The following is a 25,957-nucleotide window of genomic DNA, read 5'->3' as shown; positions in this document are numbered from 1 at the left end:
TGGAATTTTACATTTTTTGCCAGAAGAAAGATCACGTATGCGTGTTTATTTGTTTGTTTTTTTGTTTTTTTTTGTTTTTTTTCCCCAGGGGTGATCGTATCGACCCAGTGGTCCTAAAATATCGTGGGAGGGCTCATTGGAACGGAAATTAAAAGTTCTAGTGCCCTTTTTAAGTGACAAAAAAAAATGGAGGGCAACTAGGCCCCCTCCCACGCTTATTTTTTTCCCAAAATCACTCGATCAAAATTTTGAGATAGCCATTTTGTTCAGCATGGTTGAAAATATGATAAATATGTCTTTTAGGATGACTTAATCCCCCGAAGTTCCCAGAGGGAGGGCTAAAAGTTATGAACTTTACCCAATGTTAACATGTAGTATTGGTTCTTGGGAAGTATACAGAAGTTTTCAGGAGGTTTTTTTTCTGGTAGTGGGAGGGAAGGGTGGGTCGGTGGTTATGTTGGAAGATCTGTTCATGAAGTAAGTGGTCCTGGGGGCAGGGAAAGTGCCAGGAAGGGGGTGCCGGACTTGCCATCATTATTTATTGGTTATTGGGAAGTAGACAACCATGTTCTGGACGGATTTTTTCTGGAGGGGGGGCTCGAGGAGGGAGTTACTCTGGAGAATATTTCCATGGAGGATGTTTCTTTGGGGTAAGGGACATTTCTATGAAGGGGGCGCCGGATTTCCAAGCATTATTTAAAAAACGATCAGAAATTAAATAAAAAAAAAAAAAAGTTTTTTCAACTGAAATGTAAGAAGGAATATTAGAACTTAAAACAAACAGAAATTATAACGTATGTGAGGGGGTTCTCCCCCAAGTCAATACCCCGCTCTTTACGCTACAGTTTTTTTTAGTGCTTTCAAAAGAGCTATCTATTCTAACTAAACGGCCTTTGTGATTCAGGGATTTGTGAATTAAAATTTTTTTTAACTTTTAACGTAAAGAGCGTGGTATTGACTAAGGGGAGAACCCCTCATATACGTAATAACATATACGTAATTAAAAAAAAAAAAAATAAAAAAACAAGTGATACGGCTCAATAGTAATCGAAACTTTTAAAAACGGAATTTTGATGTCAATAAATGTATCAAAAGAATGGGCTTATAATGCTGATTCTAAATATATAACTTTTATTAAGTTTAGTATTACTCATCAAAGGCTACGAGCCCGAGAAAATTTACTCGATTTTTTAAAGAGGGGGAAACATCCCCTACAAGTGAAAGAATTTTAATGAAAATCACACCGTCAGATTCAGCGTATCAGAAAACCCTATTACATAGGTTTCAAGCTCATATCTGCAAAAATCTGCAACTTTGTATTTTTTGCCAGAAAAAAAATATACGAATATATAAGTTAGTTACGTAAGATAATTTGTAAAGACATCTATTTAGCAAAAGAAAAGTAAAATTTTTATGCAAATAAAAGCTGCATTAACTAAAAAACGATCAGAAATTAAATTAAAAAAAACAAGTTTTTTAAACTGAAAGTAAGGAGCGACATTAAAAATTAAAACGAACCGAAAATATTCCATATATAAAAGGAGCTGTCCCCTCCTCAACGCCTTGCTCTTTACTCTAAAGTTTGACTCTGTCTCACAACTTTATTTTTTAAAACAATAAAAAACTTTTGCGTAACGAGCGAGGCGTTGAGGAGGGAACAGACCCTTTCATATACGGAATAATTTCTGTTCGTTTTAAGTTTTAATGTCGCTCCTTACTTTCAGTTTAAAAAACTTTTTTTTTTTTATTTAATCACAGCATAAAGAACAGATGCATTTCAATATATTGACAATACGTGATTGAGTATTTTCATTTTTCAATAGCAAACTGACCCTAATTTGACAGCAATCAGAGCGGGTAATAACTTTTTAAATGTTTTAAACCCAGAGTGGAAGACAAAGCTTAACCACAAGAAGTATAAAATAGACTATTTATTGCGATTTTCTTTAAGCAAGTCGCTCATACGTAAAAGTAATGGGCAAAGCCGTACCCAGAATATTTTCTCGGAGGGTGTTTTAATTTCAGAAAAATTTCGGAGTGGGGGGGGGGATATACAAAAAAAAACTAAAAACGCATACTAAATTTGTTTATATCCATTTTTGTTACGTTTTTACGAGTCAGACAAAGTTTTTTGTTTGGGGGGGGCGGGGTTCAGACCCCCCATAACCCCCCTCCGGGTACGGCATTTGTTATGGGTCACCACTAGGCAGGTAGGAAGGGGTGGTGACAGCTGGGTTTGCCCCGACTCCAAAATCCGAAAATGTTACTGATATTTTAAATGGAAATTATCCAATTTATTTGTTTAATTATCAGCCTCTCTAAAAAAAAACAACAAAAAAACAGGCACATACCTGCCGTAATCCAAAAGCGGTATGTCACCAAAAACAAAAATGCCAGATATTTTGGTTACCATATTTTAGTTAGCTTTGCCTGTTTGGTATTTTACAAATCTACAGGACTGTCATTTCTTTAGACCTGGGGATGGGCATGATATATATTTTGGGTTTAAGATTAAGTTCATCTGATCTAAAGATCTGAGGCAAAAAGTCGTCCCTGTATTCTATGGACAGAGGGCTGAACCCAGATTTTGCCTCAAATGATTTTTGCTCGAACTCCTGCCACTTTGTATCCAACTCTTAGAATTATTGACTTAATACTTCGTCAAAAAAAATATTTGAGGCATTCACCTCGCCTTTTTCTTACATATTTTTCCACTTTTTATTCAGCGAGCATCGAGATTCGAGACCATGCCGCTAGTAATAACAACCCGTTTTTGGGATTTTTGTCATTAAGCTAAATATTGTTGCTTTCAAATCAGAGGATAGGGAACGGCTAATGAGAAATCAAATGATGTAGAGATTTTCAGTTGATGGCAGACAGCTGTCAGTCTTTTAGAATCTTGATTCATTGGATTACAATCGAAGAACATAATGGGTATTTTCAGGTGTCGGAGTATCTGCAAAAGGGATAGTGATGGATACCCAGGGTTACCGCCCCTAGTTATTTATCACTATTTCTAGTGATTTTTTATATTGCCTAAAAAATCACTAAATCAGCACATAAATCACTAGATTATTGAAGAAAATCACTAAATCAACAATAAAATCACTATAAAATCTAGTGATTTTCTTCACTGGGTGGCAACCCTGTGGATACCCCATACAAAAAGATCTAAATTAGGTATAATAGTCTCGGCTTTCCACTTATAATAGAACGTGTTGAGATCAATAGATTTAAATGAAATATAAACAAAATCGTGATAGACAACTTTTGCTCGTGCTCAAACTACATTTCTAAAATGAGGTTGATATTCCCAATTATTAAATTCCTTTTAAAGAAGCAGCGACAGTAAAAATGAAATCTGATTATTTGACTTGGTCAAGTGGAAACTTACACAGCCAAATTACATAGGCAATGCTGCAGCGTTGCCTATGGTAAAGAGCTTCAATGTTTTATGTTTCTTTTTTTGCAGAGGTACTTCATATGGAAGTAGTGGTTTTATAAACTTTGGAGGGGGCTCATTCGATTGAAAATTGAAGTTCTAGTGCGCTTTTTAAGAGTCAAAAGTGATCGGAGGACAACTAGCTCCCCTAAGGCCCTATATTCCCCAAATGCTTCCGATCCAAATTTTGGAATAGCGATTTCGTTCAAAATAGCTTGAAAGTCAAATAATTATGCCTCTGGGGTTGATAAAACCTCATACAGCCCGGGGACAAGGGTTGTAAATTATGCAATTTGCACTTTGTTAATACATCAGGTTTGTATGGAAGCGGTTGTCGTATAAACTTTGGAGGTGACTCGCTTGACTGGAAATCAAAAGTTCTAGTTTCCTTTTTAACATTTACAAATGAACAGAAGGCAGCCAGCTCCCCCACCATCCTTTTCCCTCGAACGGATCGGACTATAATTTAGAAAAATTTATTTTGTTCAAAATAATCCATATGTAATATAACTCTGCCTCCAGGGTTGACAACTCCCCCCGATCCCTGGGGAAAAGGCAGTAAGTCATTCTAGCTACCCATTTTTAACTTATAACAATTTGAGGAAGGGGTGGTTGTATAAGCTTTGGAGGGGATCATTTGATTTGAAATCGAATGTTCTAGTGCATTTTTCAAGAGTCAAAAGTGACCGGTGGGCAACTAGCCCCGACGCCTCCTTTACCCCAAATATATCTGATCAAATTTTCGAGATATCCACTTTGTTCAAAATAGTCTAAAGGCCAAAATACTATGCCTGCAGGGTTAAAAAAACAGCCCGAGGCCCTGGGGCAACAGCTGTAAATTTTGCAAGTTGCCTATCATTAACATATACGGGTTTTAAGGAACATGTGGTCGTATAAATTTTAGAGGAGGCTCGTTTTACCGGAAATCAACAGTTCTAGCTTCAATTTTAGGAATTTAAAGTGCAAAGAGGGAAAATACCCCCCCCCCCCCACACACACACACACGCGTCGTTTTTCCCCAAATCCATCTGATCAAAATCTTGAGATAGTCATTTTGTTTAAAATAGTTCTAAGTGTTACAATGAAACTTTAAGGAAATGATGAAAGGGATGCCAAACAACCAAAATACACTTTGTCCTTGCTGGTTGTGAAAAGGGAATATCAACAACATCTAAGGAACGGCTGAGGGTATTAGGTTGAAACTCTCAAGGTATGTTAAAGGACGTTAAAGAGAGATTGGAGGACAACAAGCCCCCTCGGCTTACCCTTTTTAAGTTCTTTGTCTCTTCAAAAATGGTCAAAAATTTTTATTAATCATTTGTTCAAACTAGTCAAAAGGCGTAATAGCTATGCCTCCGGGGATGACATACACCCCAGAGCCCCGGAGCAACGACTTGTCAATTATGCAATCTATAAATCGTTTACATGTAGGGTTTATTTTTAGAAAAAGGGGTAAATTTTGATTCTGGGCATTTCCGAAAAGGAAAAGAATATTAAGGTGAAACTTTGGAGTATTTTGAGGGGCATCTTAAACTAAATCAAACGGCACTCTTTATATCCAATTTGTCAAAAAGTGGATCTGCAGATTGAAATTTTCAGGACATGTTAAGAGGAATGTTTTAAAGTGATTGGGGGGCTTCCATCACCTCCCATGCCCTCTTTAGATGCCCTCTCCAAAAATATTTGATAAAAATTTTGAAGTAGATATCTTGTCCCAAATAGTCTAAGGTCAAATAATTATGCCTATGGGAATAACCTGAGCCCAACACAGTGTGCCGAACGCAATGAAAACATACTATGTGCATGTTGGTTGTCAAGAGGGCGAATAAGTAATATTTCCCCAATGATATCTGATTAAAATTTGGAATAATCAAATAATTAATAAGGTAAAATAACTATTTTTATGGGAATGACCTGACCCTCCACAGCTTTGGAGAGAAGTGCCGAACGCAATCAAAACATACCATGTGCGGGTTGGTTGTCTAGAAGGCGCAGCAGTAATATATTCTCTAAGACATCTGATTAAAATTTGGAATAGTCAAATAATTGATAAGGTCAAATAATTATGCCTATGGGAATGACCTGACCCTCCACAGCTCTGGAGAGAAGTGCCGAACGCAATGAAAACATATTATGTGCATGTTGGCTGTCAAGAGGGCGCATCAGTAATATGTCCTGTAAGATACCTGATTAAAATTTTGGAACAGTCCTCTTGTTCAAAATGGTCGGAAAGTCAAATATTAATGCTTCCAGGGATGACAAAACTCTCCCACAGCCCCAGGGGCAAGCGTTATATGTTACATAGGTTGCCTTTGTTTATATTTCAGTAGTAAAGCCCTAATGCATTGAAAGGATACATGCACTTTCACAAGCCTGAGGCATGGATATGTGTGTATATTTTCAAGTAATTGGGTTACCAGGGCCATTTGCCTATTACAATGAACTCTACATGGCTTGGCAGACATGTTTTTTATTATGAAATTGATTTTTTGTGTGTCAGTCGATTAGAGAAAGTTGGTGGTTAGTCCAATATAATAACTTTATTGGTCGGTTTTGTAAAAAAACTTGCCATGGTATAATGTACTCAATTAAAAAAAAAAAAACGTCGTTATTGCGAGAGGCTTACTCAATTTACATCTTAGTGTTAACTGGGCGATTTAATTGCGTAGGTACTAAGGGAGCAGTTGAAGGTGGAGAAAAAAAAGGGGTAATTAGTGATTGTATAATTTTAACAAGAAATGACTGAAAAGTTTTTTAGAGGAGATGGAATGAATGTGTACTGTATAATACACAAGTAATGATTTGCACAATGTTGTCAATTTTTAATAGTTTAGAAATAAAAAAAATTAACAAGAAATGGCTGAAAAGTGTTTTGAGGGAGTTGAGTTGCACGAGGGTTCAGTTACATGCGGATTCAGTTACACGGGGATTAGTTAAATGGGGTCGAGTAGCACGGAGGTTTAGTTGTACAGGGTTTCAGTTATACAGGGGTTCAGTTACCTGGGGGGTTCAGTTGTACGGGGTTTCGGTTATACAGGGGTTCTGTTACATGGGGGGTTCAGTTCTTTTTTCCGATTTTGTGTGTTTTCGCAGGAAAATAACTGATCTTTTAGAAAACTTAGCCATAGCTACTTGAAACTCTGCATAAATATATTCATTTTTAATCTAATTGCGTAGGTACTAAAGGAACATTGAACATTTTTTTCTGATTTTGTGTGACCATCCAGCGCCCCAAAGACTCCTGAGCCTCCATTATAATACTTTTTAAGGCTTGATTATATCTTTTCAGAACAAATTATTATTTTAGGGAATTATTTCGGCGAAACAGTTAGAGACATTTGAACGGTGTTGTGAGGTCCCTTACCACAACCCCAAAGGGCTCCGATCGCCCAACCCTAACCCCGAAGGAAGCCCCCCGACAGCAAAGGTTCTCTGGACCCCCACAGGACCCCCGGCGCCCCGATGCCTCCTGAGTCCCCCATTATAATACTTTTTAAGGCTTTATTATATCTTTTCAGAACAAATTATTATTTTAGGGAATTATTTCGGTGAAACAGTTAGAGACATTTTAAGAGATGATTTTAGCAAAGGACTTGAGGGTGAAACTCTGTGGTCGTTATAATACACAAGTTCCATTTGAACGGTGTTGTGAGGTCCCTTAGCACAACCCCAAAGGGCTCCGATCCCACCCCCCCAACCCCTCAGGAAGCCCCCGGACAGCAAAGGTTCTCTGGACCCCCTCAGGACCCCTGGCGCCCCGATGCCTCCTGAGTCCCCCATTATAATACTTTTTAAGGCTTTATTATATCTTTTCAGAACAAATTATTATTTTAGGGAATTATTTCGTTGAAACAGTTAGAGACATTTTAAGACATGATATTATAATAGGACTTGAGTGTGAAACTCTGTGGTCGTTATAATACACAAGTTCAATTTGAACAGTGTTGTGAGGTCCCCTTACCGCAACCCCAAAGGGCTCCGATCCCCCACCCCCACCCCCCACGAACCCCCCCCCCGGTCCTCAAAGGTTCTCTGGACTCCCAAAGGGCCCCCGGCGCCCCAATGGCTCCTGAGTCCCCCATTATAATACTTTTTAAGGCTTTATTATATATTTTCGTTTAGGGAATTATTTCGGTGAAACAGTTAGAGACATTTTAAGAGCTGATTTTAGAAGAGGACTTGAGGGTGAAACTCTGTGGTCGTTATAGAATAAATATCTTCATTTTTAATCTAATTGCGTAGGTACTAAAGGAACATTGAACATTTTTTCTGATTTTGTGTGACCACCCGGCGCCCCAAAGACTCCTGAGCCTCCATTATAATACCTTTTAAGGCTTTATTATATCTTTTCAGAACAAATTATTATTTTAGGGAATTATTTCGGTGAAACAGTTAGAGACATTTTGAATGATGATTTTAGAAGAGGATTTGAGGGTGAAACTCTGTGGTCGTTATAATACACAAGTTCCATTTGTGCAGATATCCAAAAAGTTGGTTTGATATAGGTTCACTTAGTGTGGCGCGCCACGATAATAGAACCTAGATCAAACCAACTTTTTGGATATCTCTCTCACTATTAATCTCTTTGTGTGTCGTGTCTGTGCGTGTATCGTCTCGATGTGTGTGTCATCACAGAGGCGATACAGAGACGACACAGAGACGTCACTTTTTTTGCAATATGTAGGAACCAGTGGGGAATCCCCGCTAATTTGGAAAGGTGCCAAGGAAAGGCAAGCAAATAGCATGTAGTTTCAAAACGTGTTTAATCACGTGTAGAGGTCCCATAGAATGAAATTTCTGTACTTTGTATGTACACGGTGAATTCAAGAATGACTTTTTTACTTACTTAGAATTTTTTCATAGTTTCTTGAATGAAATGTCTTTTTTTTTTGTATCAAAGAGGTGAATATCAATAAAGAGTTTGTTACTTACTTTCCTTTTTTTTTATAATTTATTGAATTAAATTTATACATAGTGTATCTAAGTCGTGAAAACAATAAATCGTTGTGTATCCATGAGGTAACTTCAAGAAATGATTTGTTAATTATTTAGAATTTTGTCATAATTTCTTGAATGAAATGACTTTTTTGTTTATCCAAGAGGCGAAATCAAGAAAGAATTTGCTACTTACTTACAATTTATGATAATTTCTTAAATGAAGTTTCTGCATTGTGTATCCAAGAGGTGACTTCAGGAAAGAGTTTGTTAATTGCTTACAATTTTTTCATAATTTATTGAATGAAATTTCCGTATTGTGTATCCAAGAGTTGACTTTAAGAAAGAAATTGTTACTTACTGAGAATTTTTTCATAATTTCTTGAATTAAATTTCTACATCGTGTATCTAATTCGTGAAAACAATAATGAGTTTGTTACTTACTTGGACTTTTGTTATAATTTCTTGAATGAAATGTCTTTTTGTTTATCCAGCAGGTGAATTCAAGAAAGAATTTGCTACTTACTTACAATTTTTTCATAATTTCTTTAATGAAATTTCTGCATTGTGTATCCACGAGGTGACTTCAGGAAAGAGTTTATTACTTGCTTACAATTTCTTAAATGAAATTTCTGCATTATGTATCCATGAGGTAACTTCAAAAAAGAGTTTGTTACTTACTTAGACTTTTATCATAATTTCTTCAATTAAATGTTTTTTTGATTGATCAAGGAGGTGAATTCGAGACAGAGTTGGTTACTTATTAACACTTTTTGATGATTTCTTAAATGAAATTTCTGGATTTTATATCCACGAGGTGTATTCAAAAAATAGGTTGTCACTTGCTTAAAATTTTTCGTAATTTCTTAAATGAAATAACTGTATTGTGCATTCAGGAGGAGGAATCAAGAAACAGTTTGTTACTTACTTAGAATTTGTCATAATTTCTTGAATGAAATGTCTTTTTTATTTATCCAGGAGGCGAGTTCAAGAAAGAATTTGCTTTAGTAAAATTCAGAAGAGAAATTGAACTTTTCTTCACTTCGTTGAGAAAATAGTAAATTGAACTAGAACTTTTTATCTTCCGGGAAAATATTCACAAGTATAGTATTACTTTTTCTATCTTCCACCGAAAAATTTAGAATTTAACTTTAAATTTCTTTATGTCTTTGTGAAATAAAGAACTTAAGTGGAAGATTTTTATTTTCTCTGGAGAAATTAGAATTGAATTGTGTTCTTTGGTAAAATTCCGAAGAGAACTTGAACTTTTTTATCTTCTGTGAAGAATTTGGAACAGTATTTAAAATTTTTCATCTCTTCGAGAAAATATTCACAGGTATGGTATTACTTTTTCTATCTTCCACCGAAAAATTTAGAATTGAACTTTAAATTTCTACATGTCTTTGTGAAATAAAGAACTTAAGTGGAAGATTTTTATTTTCTCTGGTGAAATTAGAATTGAATTGTGTTCTTTGGTAAAATTCAGAAGAGAACTTGAATTCTTCTTCACTTCGTTGAGAAAATTTTGAATTGAACTAGAACTTTTTATCTTCCGGTAAAATATTCACAAGTATGGTATTAATTTTTCTATCTTCCCTCGAAAAATTTAGAATTGAACTCTAAATTTCTTTATGTCTTTGTAAAATAAAGAACTTAAGTGGAAGATTTTGTTTTCTCTGGAGAAATTAGAATTGAATTGTGTTATTTGGTAAAATTTAGTAGAGAACTAGAACTTCTCTTCACTTCGTTGAGAAAATTTTAAATTGAACTAGAACTTTTTTATATTCCGTGAAAACATTCATAAGTATGGTATTACTTTTTCTATCTTCCACCGAAAAATTTAGAATTGAACTTGAAATTTCTTTATGTCTTTGTAAAATAAGGAACTGAAGTGGAAGATTTTCATTTTCTCGGGAGAAATTAGAATTGAATTGTGTTCTTTGGTAAAATTCAGAAGCGAACTTGAATTCTTCTTCACTTCGTTGAGAAAATTTTGAATTGAACTAGAACTTTTTATCTTCCGGGAAAATATTCACAAGTATGGTATTACTTTTTCTATCTTCCATCGAAAAATTTAGGATTGAACTCTAAATTTCTTTATGTCTTTGTAAAATAAAGAACTTAAGTGGAAGATTTTCGTTTTCTCTGGAGAAATTATAATTGAATTGTGTTCTTTGGTAAAATTCAGTAGAGATCTTGAACTTTTCTTCACTTCATTGAGAAAATTTTAAATTCAACTAGAACTTTTTTATCTTCTGTGAAAATATTCACAAGTATGGTATTACTTTTTCTCTCTTCCAACGAAAAATTTAGAATTGAATTTTAAATTTCTTTATGTCTTTGTGAAATAAAGAACTGAAGTGGAAGATTTAGATTTTCTCTGGTGAAATTAGAATTGAATTTTGTTCTTTGGTAAAATTCAGAAGAGAACTTGAATTCTTCTTCACTTCGTTGAGAAAATTTTAAATTGAACTAGAACTTTTTATCTTCCGGGAAAATATTCACAAGTATGGTATTACTTTTTCTATCTTCCACTGAAAAAGTTAGAAATGAACTTTAAATTTCTTTATGTCTTTGTGAAATAAAGAACTTAAGTGGAAGATTTTTATTTTCTCTGGATAAATTAGAATTGAATTGTGTTCTTTGGTAAAATTCAGTAGGGAACTAGAACTTTTCTTCACTTCGTTGAGAAAATTTAAAATTGAACTAGAACCTTTTATCTTCCGTGAAAATATTCACACGTATGGTATTACTTTTTCTATCTTCTGCTGAAATATTTAGAATTGAACTTTAAATTTCTTTATGTCTTTGTGAAATAAAGAACTTAAGTGGAAGATTTTTATTTTCTCTGGATAAATTAGAATTGAATTGTGTTCTTTAGTAAAATTCAGTAGGGAACTTGAACTTTCCTTGACTTCGTTGAGAAAATTTTAAATTGAACTTTAAATTTTCTCATCTCTTTGAGAAAAGTCGGAACTGAATTTAAGAAAATTTAGAATTAAAGTGAAACTTTCTATCTGCATAGAAAATAATCACAATAATAGTATAACTTTTCCTTTCTTCTATGGAAAAATTAGAACTGAACTTAAAATTTTTTATGTCTTGGTGAACTTAAAACTGATGTGGAAGCTTCACCTACGAAATAATAAGAAACCTTAGCTCAGAAAAGTCTGAAATATCCAACTACTCATCCCAAACTAGAAGTTTCAGACAACAAACACCTATGAGGGACTAAGAATCCTAGCTCTGAAAAGTCCAAAAAGCAAACTACACCTCCCAAATCATAATTTTCTGAAAGCACACACATATGAAATGCTAAGAAATATAACTCAGAAAAGTCAAAAATAGCAAACCACTCATTCCCAAATCATAGGTTTCAGTCAACACACACCTACGAAAGGCTAAGAAATCCAGCTCAGAAAAATCAAAAAATAGCAACCCACACATCCCAAATCATAGGTTTCAGACACCACATACCTACGAAAGACTAAGAAATCTGGTTATGAAAAGTCGGAAATAGCAAATTACATACCTCAAATCATAAGTTTCAGACAACACACACCTATGAAATACTAAGAAACTTCAGCTCAGAAAAGCTTGAAATAGCAAACTATTCATCCCAAACTATAGGTTTCAGACAACAAACACCTATGAGGGCCTGTTTCACCGAAATAATTCCCTAAAATAATAATTTGTTCTGAAAAGATATAATAACGCCTTAAAAGGTATTATAATGGTGGCTCGGGAGTCTTTGGGGTGCCAGGGGCCCCTTTGGGAGCCTAGATAACCTTTGATGACCGGGGGCTTCCGTTGGGATTGGGGTGGGGGGATCGGAGCCCTTTGGGGTTGCGGTAAGGGACCTCACAGCACTGTTCAAATGGAACTTGTGTATTATAACGACCACAGAGTTTCACCCTCAAATCCTCTTCTAAAATCATCATTCAAAATGTCTCTAACTGTTTCACCGAAATAATTCCCTAAAATAATATTTTGTTCTGAAAAGATATAATAAACCCTTAAAAAGTATTATAATGGAGGCTCAGGAGTCTTTGGGGCGCCGGGTGGTCACACAAAATCAGAAAAAATGTTCAATGTTCCTTTAGTACCTACGCAATTTGATTAAAAATGAAGATATTTATTCTATAACGACCACAGAGTTTCACCCTCAAGTCCTCTTCTAAAATCATCTCTTAAAATGTCTCTAACTGTTTCACCGAAATAATTCCCTAAACGAAAAGATATAATAAAGCCTTAAAAAGTATTATAATGGGGGACTCAGGAGCCATTGGGGCGCCGGGGGCCCTTTGGGAGTCCAGAGAACCTTTGAGGACCGGGGGGGGGGTTACTTCGGGGTTGGGGTTGGGGACCGGAGCCCTTTGGGGTTGCGGTAAGGGGACCTCACAACACTGTTCAAATGGAACTTGTGTATTATAACGACCACAGAGTTTCACCCTCAAGTCCTCTTCTAAAATCATCTCTTAAAATATCTCTAACTGTTTCACCAAAATAATTCCCTAAAATAATAATTTGTTCTGAAAAGATATAATAAAGCCTTAAAAAGTATTATAATGGGGGACTCAGGTGGCATCGGGGCGCCGGGGGTCCTTTGGGGGTCCAGAGAACCTTTGCTGTCCGGGGGCTTCCTTCGGGGTGGGGGGGGGGGGATTGGAGCCCTTTGGGGTTGTGGTAAGGGACCTCACAACACCGTTCAAATGGAACTTGTGTATTATAACGACCACAGAGTTTCACCGAAATAATTCCCTAAAATAATAATTTGTTCTGAAAAGATATAATAAAGCCTTAAAAAGTATTATAATGGGGAACTCAGGAGGCATCGGGGCGCCGGGGGTCCTTGGGGGGTCCTGCCACCCTTGGCGGGCGGGGGGGGTCCGTCGGTGTTGGGTTGGGCGGCTCGGAGCCCTTTGGGGTTGTTGTAAGGGACCTCACAACCCTCTTAAAATGTCTCTAACTGTTTCACCGAAATAATTGCCTAAAATAATAATTTGTTCTGATAAGATATAATAAAGCCTTAAAAAGTATTATAATGGGGGACTCAGGAGGCATCGGGGCGCCGGGGGTCCTCGAGGGGTCCCGAGAACCTTGGCTTTCGGGGGGCTTCCTTCGGGGTTGGGGTGGAGGGATCGGAGCCCTTTGGGGTTGTGGTAAGGGACCTCACAACACCGTTCAAATGGAACTTGTGTATTATAACGACCACAGAGTTTCACCCTCAAGTCCTTTTCTAAAATCATCTCTTAAAATGTCTCTAACTGTTTCACCGAAATAATTGCCTAAAAGTATTATAATGGGGGACTTAGGAGGCATCGGGGGCGCCGGGGGTCCTTTGGGGGTCCAGAGAACCTTTGCTGTCCGGGGGCTTCCTTCGGGGTTGGGGTGGGGGGATCGGAGCCCTTTGGGGTTGTGGTAAGGGACCTCACAACACAGTTCAAATGGAACTTGTGTATTATAACGACCACAGAGTTTCACCCTCAAGTCCTTTTCTAAAATCATCTCTTAAAATGTCTCTAACTGTTTCACCGAAATAATTCCCTAAAATAATAATTTGTTCTGAAAAGATATAATAAAGCCTTAAAAAGTATTATAATGGGGGACTCAGGAGGCAGCGGGGCGCCGGGGGTCCTTTGGGGGTCCAGAGAACCTTTGCTGTCCGGGGGCTTCCTTCGGGGTTGGAGTGGGGGGATCGGAGCCCTTTGGGGTTGTGGTAAGGGATCTCACAACACCGTTCAAATGTCTCTAACTGTTTCACCGAAATAATTCCCTAAAATAATAATTTTTTCTGAAAAGATATAATAAAGCCTTAAAAAGTATTATAATGGAGGCTCAGGAGTCTTTGGGGCGCCGGGTGGTCACACAAAATCAGAAAAAAATGTTCAATGTTCCTTTAGTACCTATGCAATTAGACTAAAAATGAAGATATTTATGCAGAGTTTCAGGTAGCTATGGCTAAGTTTGCTAAAAGACCAGTTATTTTCTTGCGAAAACATACAAAATCAGAAAAAATAACTGAACCCCCCATGTAACTGAACCCCTGTATAACCGAAACCCCATACAACTGAACCCCCAAATTAGCTGAACCCCATTATAACATAAACCCAGTACAACAGAACCACCGAGCTGCTATACCTCCTTTAACTACTCACCGAGTAGCTGAATCCGTATGTAACTGAACCCTCGTGCAACTCATCTCCCTCAAAACACTTTTCAGCCATTTCTTGTTAATGTTTTTTATTTCTAAACGATTTAAAATTGAAAGCACTATGCAAATAACCGCTTGTGTATTATACGGTATACATTCATTTTGTCTACTTAAAAACACATTTCAGTCACTTCCTGTTAAAATAACCCAAACACTAATTACCCCTTTTTTTCTCCACCTTCAAATGTTCCTTTAGTACCTACGCAATTAGATCATCCAGTTAACACTAAGATATAAATTGAGTAAGCCTCTCGCAATAACGACGGTTTTTTTTTTTAAATTGAGTACATTATACCATGGCAAGTTTTTTAGAAAACCGACCAATCAAGTTATTATATTGGACTAACCACCAACTTTCTCTAATCGACTGACACACAAAAAATCGATTTCATAATAAAAAACATGTCTGCCAAGCCAATGTAGAGTTCATTGTAATAGGCAAATGGCCCTGGTAACCCAATTACTTGAAAATATACACACATATCCATGCCTCAGGCTTGTGAAAGTGCATGTATCCTTTCAATGCATTAGGGCTTTACTACTTATTTCAAGGGCAAGCTTTATCCTGAGTCTCCAAAACGGCTTAAGTATTAAGGTAAAACTTTTAGAAGATCTTGGAGGGTGTCAAACAAAATCAAAACACACTATATGCAGGAGAGTAGTCAAGAGGGTGCAAGAGCAATATACAGGGAATAGCTAAGGGTATTAAGTTGGAGCTTCTAAATCATGTTGAGAGGGAAATTGAAAAAATAACGAAGAGCAACAAAATATATTACAAATATTTTCCTTGATATTTACAGCATTGAAAAATCAAAATAGAAATTCGAATTATTGAATTTTCAAGAGTTAATATCATTATGTAGCAAATATCCAGTTTGTTTTCATTAGTTCTTTTCAGTTGCCTTGAAGAATATAGCGATTTTATATTTATTTTTCGTCTATGTTTTGAAAAACAAAAGCATAGTGTTCAAGATACACAAATCTTTCAATAAAACGCAAATGATGCAACAAGCCTCAAACTTCTACGGCTAGGGAAGGGGGAAAGGGGCAGTAGCCAAACTCTTATTTGTAGTAATCTTTGTTCGATTTAAGTGTGACTTGAACATTCAATTTAATTTTTACTCATTTTAAGATTTATTATTCATCTATATTATTACCTGCTGTCTATATGTTTTCTATGATCGTTCATTTTATTTTCTGTCGTTTTTAGGTTGTATTTATTCTTTAATAGTAATTTTTGGTCTTTTTATGTTTTAATTATTATAGGAATTTATTTCCTTTTCGGAAAGTTATTTTTTTTATTATTTTTTTTAGTTATTTAATTTAATTATTTTTTTAAAAAGCAGGGAATATCAGGAACCCCATTTTTAACGGAATTGTAATGCAGTTTTTGCTTGTAGTAGGTACCAAATTTTGAAAAAAAACATGGTTGAAAACTGAGCAAAAATAAGCTTAAAACAGGATTAAGGATTCAACATCTTTATTAAATATAATTCATGCCGGCTTGACGACCGGTTGCAAACAAAACACAAATATGCTTGAAAAACGCAACCAGTACACAATTACTAAATTATACAACTAACTAAATCATCACTGAAATAAACACAAATAAATAACAAAAACAGAGTTTTTAATAATAATTAACGAACAATAAATAAAAAAAAATATTTACAGACAAAAGAACAAAAATACTTAAATTGTTCTCTCTCGCACTCCAGTCCCACACTCACCAACTGCCGACAAGTAGATGCTTCTTTAACTGGTTTTAAATTGCGGCACACTTTCGGCTTTCCGAATTGAGTTTGGAAAGGTATTCTACACCACCGGATCAGTGTGCTTTGCCACATGGCTAGAACGAACCGTAATCCTTGGCTCACTTACCAGGTCTTCAGCATTTCTCGTAGCATATTCGTGATAAAATGGATTAAAACGAAAAAAAATATTAAAACCATCAGGCGCAAAACCATTCAAACTCTGAAATACAAAATTACCAATTTGAAAACCTCCAATTTGAGTAATATTCAAAATCCTAAGTTTCCTAGAAGTCAAATCTGTATCAAAACTCCTGTAGCATACTTACCAATTAACCTCGCTGCTTTATTTTGCTGAATCTGCACTCGTTTAAAATTGCACGTAAAATTACTAGCCCAAATCATACAGTCATAATTTATATACGGCGAAATCAAAGAGTAATATAAAAGAACTATATATGAGAAGGTAAAAAAAGTTGAAAACGTCGTAAAATCCCAAGATCAAGCGCTACCTTACACGCAACCACATCAGCGTGTCTTCTCCAGCTTAGATTCTGATCAAGAATGAGTCCTAGGTACCATACCGCACTTCCTCAACCTGCTTTAATAAAGAACCATTTGTTCTTATTTCACTGGGAATATTTGGAGATACACCAGTCCGATTAAACAGAATCTTTGCCGCGTTAATACGAAATGCTAGTTCGCCTACAAATTCACTCAACCCTTGAAGAGCTCTGTTTGCTTTCTGGACCAATTCTTCAAGACTCTTCGCTGCCACAACAAGTGCTGTATCATCGGCGAAAGATCTCATAGACGCACCAGGAACAAAGACATTTATATGCGGTAATGTAGTTCTTGGTTGCAGCGGGCGCCAAATTTTGAAAAAAAGAAACATGGTTGAAAACTGAGCAAAAATGAGCTTAAAACAAGACCTCTATATGTGGTATTGTAGTTTTAGTTTTTAGCAGGCACCAAATTTTGAAAAAAAAGAAACATGGTTGAAAACGGAGCAAAAATAAGCTTAAAACAAAGGCTTCTATATGCGGTAATACAGTTTTTGGTTGTAGCTGGCGCAAAATTTTGAAGAAAAGAAGCATGGTTGAAGACGGAGCAAAAATAAGCTCAAACCTAATGCCACCTAATAGTTTAAGATGGTGTAGCTTTCCTTTGAAGGTTTAGTTGCCTCTGTGAATCAACATACTGTTAACGTTTGAACTGTATACCGTAGACGAAAAGCGTTGATAACTAGTTTTATTTAACTAACTAATTTTGCATGTTGATTTTCATTGTTAAATGTGGCAATACTGACAAAAATATGATACTACCCTGCAAAATTATAATTTTGAAACAGCCAGAAAGCAAATCTTATGAAATTGCAGGTTTTCAGGTATAAACAGACCTAAGAGGACTGAATTTATTATTTTGTCTATTTATATTACAATAATTATAAAATAATGCAAATAATAATAAGCCCTATAAAATAATAATATAATAATAAAATGTTTGCAATTAGAAAGTTATAAAATAATATTGTATTCTATTTTGACGTCCTTGGTAACTCAAGCCAAACTCTTGTTTTACTTAGCTTTGACAAAGGTTTTTTCAACCAAATTCATACACAAATGCCTTTTTGGGATTAATTATCTATTTATTCCTTGTATTTTACCATTGATAAAAATCATAATTGAATCGCGTTCCGGGTAGTTACCAAATATAGTTTGACTTTTTCATCTCAAATTTGACTTATTCCTTCTGCAGATAGGGTAGCAAATATTTCATAGTTGATTACAGGACCATTTTAGAAGCGGAATTATAGAAAGAAAAGAAGTATTTACATTACACTTTGAAAGTTGTGTGCATTATGAGTCAGTGGCGGCCGTTCAAAAAGTGGTATGTTACATGTGACGCTCATGCTCAACGGTATGTCTCATGTGTGAATTTCACGAGTAGATACTTAGAAAAATATCTGTCGCTTTCAGGTCTTTACTACTTTTATGAAGAAGCAGTTTTTCTTATGAGCATAATAATTTTTTTTAGGTTTCCAAGATAAGTTTAAAAATTTTATATGAAAAGCTCCAATTTCATTTTTTTTTTCTGTAAGTGACCAAAAAAGAAGAAGAATAGGGGAATCAAATATAACTTATATACTATCATGAATAGTTGTATTGAGTAGGCTACGAAAATGACAATTTCCTTTGCAGATAATATCTTTGACCATGGTTGGGCAGATTTAAACCATCGAGTGATTAGAAAAGTGCGATTCGGGGGTAGTAGCGTCAATTCACAACAAACGAAGAAAAGGAAGGGTCAAAATGTACTTTTTAAAATCTAGGAGAATAAAATCTATTGTCTTTTCAGTTTTTCAATTGGAATATCAAAAACAGAGTCATTTCTCAATGAAAAGACCCCGAAAAAAAGTGTTTTTCAAGATGTAAGGAGGAACTGAAAACCCATAGGTAAATGCCCAATCACAGTTGAGGCTCCTGATAGGAAAATCTACAGATTCCGAACAATTAAAATCGTTGCAGTTACCCCTAAAGGTTTTATACGAAGTTATCACACTTCTGAAATAATTATCAAATATCTTTTGCAGGGCCCTGAGCGTCAATTGGGGGTGAGGGACAACTGCATCCTAGATTCTTTTGGCCCTCTAGATTTCAAAATTATTCTTTTTGCTATTTTAATTCAAAAATATCTTTTTAGGGATTTTCATTGAAAAATATTAAAAAGCAACCAAATTAACCCCCTAATTTCATTTTGTCTCTCCCCTTAAATTTGTGTTAATCGACGTACCTGTGCAGTGGACGGCCTAACTTCTCGTTGGGAAGATTGGCATGGCAATGTATGCTCAACGATATTTTGATCCTCTTGATCTATATTACTTTGCCGATCGTTCCTTTGAGAACAGCTTTGCATATGCTCTTTGGCAATTACTTTATTTGGTAATCATTTTGCGATTAGACATAACAGCAACTAAATCGTTAGTTGGGATAAATGGGGAAGGCCGCACTAAGCATTTATGTAATTTGATAATGATTGAACTCGTTATAGTTTAAGTTATGCCCAGCATATGTTATTCATACATTTTCAGAATCGGGAGGAAATTGTGACCTTAGGGCTATTTTTATGTGGTCACTTTGGGGGCTATTTTTATAGAGCTTTTTCTGTCTAAGGGCTACTGTCCCTAATTAAGTATTTCGCTACAATCCTTTTGATTTTTCAGTTATTTGCTAATGGCTGGTAATACTCCAAAAATTATGTTTGAATTTATTTTTGGAACAAATTGCCATTCTTTTATAACATTCTTTTTTTTTATTATTTTATAACAAAATTAGTCTTTTTAGAAGTTTAAGATGACTATTGGCAACAAGAAAAGTGTAGTGACAAATTGTAGTTTGTCACTTGCTAAAGTACATCCTAAAAAGGGGATTTCACCTAAAAAGCAAAATAGGAATTCTTCAAAGAATGCTGTAGGTATTATAAGATTTTTAGAGTAGTTATCCCTGTGGTGCCCTTGCATACAGACCTGCCTACAAGTCTATTATAGAATTCCTTCGTCCTTTGAATTGGCAAAATTTTAAATGTCCATGACGTATTTCTTAGCTAAAAGCTAAAGTCAGTCTTGACCTTACGTCTCGAGCAGAAAATGAATAACACCTTGTTAATAGCAAATTTAGTTAATACTAATGGCAAATTTTACTGCGATTAAATTACATATTCTAGTCAAAGTCTGCCAATATCTGAGGTTTTCTTAATGATCTGTCACTTTTTTTATTTCACAAATAATGTTTTTGATATTTAAGTACTTAGTCACGAATATTTTTAAATTTACCTATAATACCTAGTGGTAGAACAGGACTAGACAATAAATCAGTTGTAGTCGCTACCAAAACGTATAAATGTACCGAGGACACTGAAATAGAACCCCCTCCCCCGAACCCACCTAAGGTCTGTTCATACCTAAAACCACTTGGTTGTTGAAGTTTTTACGGCAGCACCACATTTTCGTTACTGTTGCCACACTGAACCGTGGACATAAATAAAAGACAAAGAATAAATAATGGAATATATTGGACTTTACAATCCTTTTTGACGGTGCTAATCTCCGTTTCTCCATTTCGTGGCCCTTAGCCAGGAAGTACAATGGGGCTGGGGGCATAAACGTGGCGTTTAGGGGGCTTTGAGAGTGGTGATAACACCATACTACACTTGCTTATTGTAATTGTGGACTGTTTTAAGTGTGTGGCTTCATTCTTTATTGTATTTTTTTTTATCTGTATTAGCTTCATTTCTCCATTTATGATAATTTTTATTTGTTTCAAGTTGACTTCAGACATAAGTTAGTTTTGCTCGTTTTTATTTCTAAATTCGCTGTCTCATTTAGTTCTTTATATATATATATATATATATATATATATATATATATATATATATATATATATATATATATATATATATATATATATATATATATATATATATATATATATATATATATATATATATATATATATATATATATATATATATATATATATATATATATATATATATATATATATATATATATATATATATTTTTTTTTTTATATATATATATATATATATATATATATATATATATATATATATATATATATATATATATATATATATATATATATATATATATATATATATATATATATATATATTTAACTTCCATTCCTTTTTCTATTGACAAAATGTTATGTATATAGAAAGTTGTAATGCTATAGCTAACAAGTTTTGTGATTATTTGTGAATAACAGTGGTTATTTTTATCTGATAGTTTCAATGGGGTAACAGCAGGCTGTATTCACGGGGGGAGGAGGGATGGGGGTCTAACCCATGCCCTGAAATGTTTGTCTGACACTCTGACTCGTAAAAGCGCAACACAAAGATTATAAAAAAAAAATTTGACGCGTTTTTTTAAGTTTTATGAACCCCCCTCTGAAAAAAAAATGGATACGGCCCTGGGTAGCAATAGTCGAGTAATAGTGCAGGAAGTTATCATAGTAGGAGGAGTCGTGGTGTGAATATTTATGTGGGAGTAGCACTGAACAGTGTAATAGCGGTAGGAGTAGTCATGGCAGCTGCATTAAAAGTAGTAAAAGCAGTGGTTGTAGTTGCAATTCCTCCTCTTAACTTTGATTTTGCTACAGGACCGAGCGCTTTCCCGCCTTACCTGGTATCTGGAATTGATATATTAGCTGGGAATTTATATAACCAGAAGCTCCCCAGACTCACGGTGGCTGATCTTGCAGTGTCACACCACTAACCCCCACCCCAAGCAAAAGAATTTGCTACACTAAGTTTCGAACCTTCTTTCAGAAGGACATAAAACCAGTCCCTGTCCAGCTTCTAAACTGATCCAGCTTCAACCAGTTCTTGTTGTCACGTACACAAGGAAATGCAGGGGCGGATCTAGAGCAAAATCTTGGGGGGAGGCCCAATGTGACAAGGGCACTAGTATGCAAAATCTTGGGGAGGGGAATGTGACAAAGGTGCCAATAATCGACCAAATTGACAAATTTATTCAAAAAAAGTAAAAAAAACAAACAAAAAAAACAAGGAATGAGGGCGCTAGAGAAATCTTGGGGCCTTCTTAGGCCCCCCTGGATCCACCCCTGAGGAAAGGGACCTTTGGGTATGGACCTCGAGATTTGAATCATGTAACCCATAATTTCTATTTATTTTTATATACGAGTTATTCGCCCAATTTTCAGTTCCAAAAAATCCCATTTTACAATAAGTTCCTGCATATGCACTTGATCCCCTACTATCTCAAATTGAAGTTTCCTCCATTAATGAAGTTTCCTTAAAATGAAGTTTCCTCCTTAATTTTAGGACTAATACAAGTAAAAGTGAATTTAATGAAATTACTTTTCCTTTAATAATTACTTACATTGGTATTATCAATATATGCTATTAATTGCTTCTACTAGTTGTAATCCTAACCTAAAATGGCTGCCATTAAATCAAGAATATGGACAAGATAGACGCTCCCAAATCTGTCCAATAAATCTTCACTTTCAAACTGTACTAGCAATAGTAACCATAATGAACTTTTATGTAAATTTATTACGCTTTGCCGTTAACGGTTGTGTGCAGCATCCAACATGACTAACCAATCATAAGTTAGATACCGCTTCGCTTTTTTCTTAATAAACGACCTTGCTCTAATAGATCGAGTCAGTTCGGCTAGAGACGTTAAGCAATCAACTTGTGGAGCTAAGGAGAATAGACTATGAGTAGTTGGAATTAGGATACCTAGAAAATTTGTAAGTTTTTTAATAAAGAATGGTTACTTCGGTCATCTCGTATATAGAATAATGTCAAATTCTCACGATCGTTTCTTTGATGATTAATTTTTCTCCGACCATTTATCAAACAGTTCGTGGTAACGAACTGTAAGTAAGGAGCGACCCGGCTCAATGGTAACCGAAACTCTAAAAAACGGGATTTTGATACCAATAGATACATCAAAAGAATCAGATTTTAATTCTGATTTCAAATATATAAGTTTCATTAAGTTTAATCTTACCCATCAAAAGTTACGCGCCTGAGAAAATTTGGCTGATTTTCGAAAAAAGGGGGAAAGACCCCCTAAAAATTATATAACCTTAATTAAAATCACACCATCATATTCAGCGTATCAGAGAACCCTACTGTAGAGTATTCAAGCTCCTATCTACAAAAATGTGGAATTTTCCATTTTTTGCCAGAAGAAAGATCACGGATGCGTGTTTATTTGTTTGTTTGTTTGTTTGTTTGTTTGTTTTTTTTTTTTTTTTCCCAGGGGTGATAGTATTGACCCAGTGGTCATAGAATATCGTGGGAGGGCTAATTGGAAGGGAAATTAAAAGTTCTAGTGCCCTTTTTAAGTGACCAAAAAAAATGGAGGGCAACTAGGCCCCCTCCCACGCTCATTTTTTTCCCAAAGTCACCCGATCAAAATTTTGAGATAGCCATTTTGTTCAGCATGGTCGAAAATATGATAAAAATGTCTTTTAGGATGACTTGATCCCCCAACGTCCCCAGGGGGAGGTCTTAATTTTATTAACTTTACTAAATGTTAACATATCTTATTGGTTATTGGTAAGCATACAGACTTTTTCAGTGGAGATTTTTTCTGGTAGGGGGGGGAAGGAGAGGGTCGGGGGCTATATGGAAGGATCTTTCCATGAAGGAAGATTTTCTGGGGGAAGGGCCATTGCTATGAAGGGGGCGCCGAATTTCCCAGCATTTTTAAAGAAAAAGATCAGGAATTAAATAAAAAAACAAGTTTTTCAACTGATCAACTGATTGTGATTAAGAGGTTATTTTTAAAGAACTGGAAAAAAAATTCGAACTATAGTTTAAAGAGCAGGGTATTGACTAGGGGGCGAACCCCCTAATATACGTGTTAAAAATTTATGAATATAGAAGTTCGTTACGTAAGTTAATTCTAAGTTACGTATATTTATTACTAATAAAAACGTTCGTAAATAAAATTAAACAAGTTTCGAGAAAGCCATTTAACCAAATATAATATGCAAATTTTGTTTTAATTATTCATGTACGGTGAGCCAAAATCAAAACCTGCATTAATTCAAAAACGTTCAAAAATTAAATAAAAAAAACAAGTTTTTTTAACTGAAAGTAAGGAACGACGTTGAAACTTAGAACGAACAGAAATTAGTCCGTATATGAAGGGGGCTGTCCCCTCCTCAACGCCTCGCTCTTTACACTAAAGTTTGACTTTCTCACAACTCTATTTTTTTAAACAATAAAAAAACTTTAGCGTAAAGAGCGAGGCGTTGAGGAGGGGACAGCCCCCTTCATATACGGAATAATTTCTGTTCGTTTTAAGTTTTAACGTCGTTCCTTACTTTCAGTTAAAAAAACTTGTTTTTTTTATTTAATTTAGGTAAAAGATAAATCACTGATTTTAGTACGGGGATTACTATAGTCCTAGAGGTAAATATTTACAAAATCATATTATTAACTTACAAATAAAGTGAATATACCACCCGATGTCTTTTTTTATGCTCTTTCCAAATATAATAATCATTTTTGTCGGAAATGAATTTTACCCCCACCCCTATATACCAATTTAGGGTATATATTTGCACATTAGGGGGTGGGGCAAATTTTATTTCTAATGTAAATGGGAGGTAAGTTTAAACTTTACCCCCACCCCCCAAATGTGTAAATATATACCCTAGATTGGTATATAGGGGTAGGGGTAAAATTTATTCCCGACAAAAATGATTATTATATTTGGAAAGAGCATAAAAAAGGCATCAGGTGGTATATTAACTCTATTCGTAAGTCAATAATATGATTTGGTAAAAATTTACCGTCCCAGATATAATTTAGGGTAAAATTTTCCAATTAATTTACTAATGACGTAGCTAAGAAATAGACATACCTTTAGAATCGGAATTTCGTCCTGAATCCAAATATAACATAAATTTGCGTCGGAAATGAACTTTGCCTACTCCCCTAATGTGCAAATATATCCCTTGAATTGTAGCCTATATATGCAAAGAATTTTGCATTATTTTGACAAACTGTAAGATCAATTTCAAGAAAAGAGTGACTTACGGAGAATTCAGTACACATATACAACTCAGGGTATATATTTGATCATTAGGGAGGTTAGGGGTAAAGCTCGTTTCCGACGCAAATGAATGTAATGTTAAGATTCAAAATAAAATTATGATTGTAAAGGTATGCTTATTTCTAAGCTGTCTCATTAGTGAGTTAATCGGAAAAATTACTTAATTCAGAAATGGAGCCATGGAGGATGGGGTCCACTTTTTAGCAGTGTACCAGCAGCTTTCACATTTAAGAAGCAATTTGGTACTTACGTGTTATCCCGACCACACTCAAGAACTTAAGTAAGATTAATCAAAATGGAATATACTAAATATGATGAAAATATAATATTTCAGTAACAGAGTTATGGAAACTACAACAGAGAATTATGGAAAGCGGGCCGCCCAGAACACATTATTTTAGATACCTAATCTTAGCTAACTTAACCAACTCTATTTATTGAATATCTAATTAAAATATATAGTAGTTCATCTCACTCAGGCTAAGCTGAATATCTTAGAGTGCACACAGAAAAATCAGTTTTAGACAGTTCAAACAGATCAAACTTCTGGAGTGTGGTCGGGATAACACGTAAGTACCGCAATGTTTTTAGGGTGATACTCTTGAGTTCACGGGAATCCTGTTGACGAATTAAAAGGGACAATTTTTAAGGCTTGTAAATATGTTAATGAAGTGGTAAACAAAGGGACATCAATTTAAGTTTCTGATTTTTTGTTGTCGATTTTGTTGTGAGAAGAGAGAAATTAACATTTAGGGTATTTTTTTTGTTATCTATATTATCGAAGTTTGTGTTCCAAGGTCTTGTTTGGCTTATAATGAACTTTCAGGCCAAACTGGTTTTCCTTGAGTTGAGCATATGAGAAAACTGGTTAAGAAAGAAGACACGACGTATCACGAGATCCAAAACAACGGAGCTGCAATTTTACCTATTTTTATCTTTGTGGGAGGAAAATGTTCAGAATTTTGGACTTCGCCTATGTGTAATAAATA

General features: G+C 35.1%; 1 protein-coding gene across 3 annotated transcripts in view; it reads left to right on the top strand.

The window, feature by feature from the left end:
• The first annotated feature begins 22,526 nt into the window (after positions 1 to 22,526).
• LOC148945476 (cardioacceleratory peptide receptor-like) overlaps positions 22,527 to 25,957 on the top strand; it is a 593,562-nt gene continuing 590,131 nt past the window's right edge. For 2 of the 3 annotated variants that reach the window (XM_089098593.1, XM_089098595.1), the window contains exon 1: positions 22,527 to 22,644. The gene's annotated coding sequence lies outside the window, so the exon portion shown is untranslated. The remainder of the gene's footprint in view (positions 22,645 to 25,957) is intronic. The other variant, XM_089098594.1, reaches the window with a different exon arrangement.

This window comes from Artemia sp. Qi Xiang Cuo, chromosome 13, assembly GCF_049724085.1.
Source record: "Artemia sp. Qi Xiang Cuo chromosome 13, ASM4972408v1, whole genome shotgun sequence".
Lineage (NCBI taxonomy): Eukaryota > Metazoa > Arthropoda > Branchiopoda > Anostraca > Artemiidae > Artemia > Artemia sp. Qi Xiang Cuo.
This window is presented reverse-complemented; position numbering and strand designations above follow the sequence as displayed.